The sequence below is a fragment of the Dendrobates tinctorius genome, unplaced genomic scaffold (assembly GCF_039654945.1).
Source record: "Dendrobates tinctorius isolate UK_male_01 unplaced genomic scaffold, ASM3965494v1 ptg000016l, whole genome shotgun sequence".
Lineage (NCBI taxonomy): Eukaryota > Metazoa > Chordata > Amphibia > Anura > Dendrobatidae > Dendrobates > Dendrobates tinctorius.
In genome coordinates this window covers 11182500-11186719 of record NW_027361684.1, presented here as the reverse complement: position 1 = coordinate 11186719, position 4220 = coordinate 11182500, and the positions used below count along the sequence as shown (strand labels likewise).

Genomic DNA, 4220 nt, shown 5'->3' with positions numbered 1-4220 from the left:
TGACCACAATGTACCCAACATCTGATGGCTACTTTCAGCAGGATAATGCGCCATGTCATAAAGCTCGAATCATCTCAGATTGGTTTCTTGAACATGACAATGAGTTTACTGTACTCAAATGGCCTCCTCAGTCACCAGATCTCAATCCAATAGAGCATCTTTGGGATGTGGTGGAATGGGAGATTCGCATCAGGGATGTGCAGCCGACAAATCTGCGCCAACTGTGTGATGCCATCATGTCAATATGGTCCAAAATCTCTGAGGAATGCTTCCAGCACCTTGTTGAATCTCTGCCACGAAGAATTGAGGCAGTTCTGAAGGCAAAAGGGGGTCCAACCCCTTACTAGCATGGTGTACCTAATAAAGTGGCCAGTGAGTGTATATAGACGGCTTAGGATGGTTGATCCTACTGACAGATTCCCTTTAACTATGGCAGATTTCACTTTGGTCATTAAAGCAGATGTAACAGGATGAGACGCTCTATTTTATGTAGCTCTCGTGTCGGCTTTCGGTTTTACTGTATAAATTGGAATAATTGAGTCTGTCTTGACTGGGACATTGAAATATAATGGCAGAGAGAAAATTAAGAAAAAAACTTTCATTCTGGAGGGCTCAGCACCTTCATGTATTACATAGCCCAGTGATTTTAGTGGCACTTTTTAATTACTAATTTTTCTGTAATGAACCTGCCAAGAATTACTGGTGTATTGTGGGCTGCAATTTCCAGGGGCAAGTATTTTGCACCTCTTTACCCAATAATTTTTAGCACTCCCTTCCACCAATCTATTGGCCTCTGTTGTCCTTATGTTTTGCATTTTGACCTCCTATATTCTTTTTTTTTCTGAACTTAGACATAAGTTTTGAAAAATAAAATATTGTTCTACTTATCCCTTCACGACCTATCACATATAAGTACATCTTAGGTCGCCTCCCTCCCTTTGATATGGGCTCCGTGTCCGACGCTGAGCCCGCATCTTTTCTGACACATGATAGCTGGTTTGATCAACTGTTATGTGCCCCTAACAGCCGAAATTGCGATCCACCTGCGGCTGCTAACATGTTAAATGCCACTGTCAATCTCTGACAGCGGCATTTAACACATGCGTGCCGGAAGCGTGTCACAAACCACAACCACGGACGCCCCTGGAGATGATGATTTCTGCTACACATAGCAGGGCTATACGTAGCACAAGCGATCAGATGATTGCAGCTTCAAGTCTTCTATGGAAACTACTGTATTGAAGCAAGTCAAAAGTGGAAAAAAAATGTTTTAAAAAATATAAAAAAAGTTTAAAGTTCATATTTCCCTAGTCAAAATAAAACAATACAAAACAGCGATCATATATTTCATATTGCTGCATTAAGAAACTCCCAATTTATCCAAATACAAAGGCAATCTGATTGGTAAACTACGTAACGAGAAAAAAATCCAAACCGCAAAATTACGTTTTTTTGTTCATAGCAACGGGTGATTAAAAAATCGTATCTACCCTAAAATGCTATCACTAAAAACGTCAGCTCGGCGCGCAAAATATAAGCCCTGACCCAGCCCCAGATCCCAAAAAATGGAGACGATACGGATCTCAGAAAATGGTGCAATTTTTTTTTTTATTAAACTTTGGATTTTTTTTCACCACGTAAATAAAAAACAATCTATACATGTTTGGTATCTGTCATCTGATAATGACCTGGCGAATCATAATGGCAGGTCAGATTTAGCATTTGGTGAACACAGTAAAAAAAATAAAAAAAACTGTTGTGGAATTGCACTTCTATACTTCTCCAGCAGTGATGGTGGATCTGCTGGACCTCAGGGCGCTGGATGTGGAGGTTTACTGTCTTTTAGATGTCTGTAGGGGAGCGGCAACAACATGTAAACACGCGGGCAGCCCTGGATAATCCACGCCGGCAGGATGATAAGATCCGGCGGAAGGTGAAACCTCTTCTCTTTTTCTCCTTTTTTACATTTTCTGGGTTTTCTTGCTCTGCATTTGGATTTATTGCAGATTTTCTTTTCTCGATGTTTGATGCTTGGGTACACTCTGGATGGGACCTTGAATTCTCATTGTTAATCGTGATGGTAGCGATGGTGCAGAGTTTAGAAAGCCTTTCAGAGGATGACGTAAAATTTTGAAAGTCAAGGTCCTTGTCCTCACTTGTGTCCTCTTCATTCTCTGAGACCATAAGCATATCTCTATGAGCGTGATTGATAAAGAGGCTGGTGTCCACATCAGACACAAGATGAGGAATATACATCGGCTTCTGATTTAGAAGATTGTCAAAATCTATTTTTTTCATGAATGGATGATCCTTAATCTCAAATGCTCCACCTGTCCCAAGTCTGTGCTCAGGATTTTTTTTGAGCAGGTCAGTGATGAGGGTCTTAGCCTCAGGGGGTGGACAGCGTTTGTAATTCCAAGGTATTTTTCCCATGACAATCATTCTTTTAAGCTCAGGTATGAAATCCGTATCAAATGGTAAAGATCCCACCAGAAATTCATGGAGGATGATCCCCATTGACCACCAGTCAACAGGTCTTCCGTAGTCTTTCATTAGGATGACCTCTGGTGCCATGTAATTCAGAGTACCACAATTCTCAAGGTCCTTGAACTCTCTGGAGATGTCCTTCACTGATTGCTTATAGTTGTTGGTTTTTGGTATCATGACACCAATTTTTGAAAGCCCAAAATCGGCGACTTTAATGTGCCCAGCAGTTGTAATCAGTAGGTTGTGCGGTTTTAGGTCTCGGTGTACCACACCATAGCTGTGCAGGTATTCCACAGCAAGAACTGTTTCTGCAAAGTACAGACGGGCCAAGGGGATAGATAAACGGCCCCTGGTGCTTAGAAGGGACCCACAGTCTCCACCTCCAACATACTCCATGACCATACACAGGTGAGATCTAGTAGGGAAGGAGCAGAGCATGGAGACCACAAAGGGACAATCAGCGAAGGTCATGATGTCCCTCTCCAGAAAGGCAGCTTCCACGTGTTTTTCAGTTTCCAGGTTCTTCTTCGCCATTTTCTTCATAGCGAAGATCTGCTGTGAGTATTTGTGCTGCACTAAATAGACAGCCCCAAAACATCCGCCGCTGATCAGTTTGGATGTCTCGAAGTCGCTCATATGCGGCTTTCTCGCCGGGATCAATGATTCCATCAAGTTAGTGGCAGGCTCGTGGATCTCTGGCATCTCACAGATCACACTCTCAGGATCTGGCAGCTCAGGGGTTTCTGTTGTCAGATCGCTGCTTGGCCCCGGATGACGCGTATTAGGGTCCGGGGATTCCGGGGGAACATTTTCCCCGTCTTTGTCGTCGTCTTCTGGTGTCTCAGTGGCAGGCTCGTGGATCTCCGGGATCTCACAGATCACACTCTCAGGATCCGGCAGCTCAGGGGTTTCTGTGGTCAGATCACTGCTCGGCCCCGCCTGACTCTTGTTAGGGTCCGGGGATTCCGGGGGGACATTTTCCCCGTCTTTGTACTCGCCTTGTGGTGTCTCCAGGCGTTCCGGGGAGCGGGCCGGACCTTCCAGCACATACAGGACTTTTTCGGCCATTTCTTTAACAAAAGCCAAATCTCCATCTTGAGATCTTTCTTCAGCCTGCTGTAGTAATGTCCTGATGTTCCGGGTTAAATCCGTCAGATACTCTGAGGTAAGACGGTCTTGGTGGTACTTGGTCAGACAGTCCTGCACTAGCTCCACCACCAGCCGGTGAGTGAAGCCGAGGACGCCATCGGGTGGTAGAAGCTTAATGTCAGAGCAATGGGTGTAAATAATCTCCAATAATCCTTCTACCTGAAGCTTGTCTAGAAGAAATTCAGCCATAGCGAAAAATTGCAAATGCACTCAGTCACTAGGGAGCCAAAATGGCAGCCGGAACGCTGTGTACACAGCATAAGTAACTGCGAGCGGTGATGTCATAATGGTCGACCATCTGTGATGTCATAATGGCCGACCATCTGTGATGTCATAATGGCCGACCATCAGTGATGTCATAATGGCCGACCATCTGTTTTCAAAGATTTTTTTTTTTTAAACCGTCTTTATTGAGTGTAATACAAAATATACATATAATGTCCAATAATATAACAGAAGAACATTTATGCAATATTATTAACATTAGACGGCATTTTTTCAACTATAACCCCCCCGCCCCTCACCCTCCACTCCCCCGGGCAAACTCCATAACTTCGTAACACAATTTCAATCCTGTCTAACAG

At 43.9% G+C, this 4220-nt stretch overlaps 1 pseudogene; it reads right to left on the bottom strand.

The window, feature by feature from the left end:
* Positions 1-1290: 1290 nt before the first annotated feature.
* On the bottom strand, positions 1291-3189 carry LOC141078571 (microtubule-associated serine/threonine-protein kinase 3 pseudogene; annotated as a pseudogene).
* Between the last annotated feature and the right edge of the window lie 1031 nt (positions 3190-4220).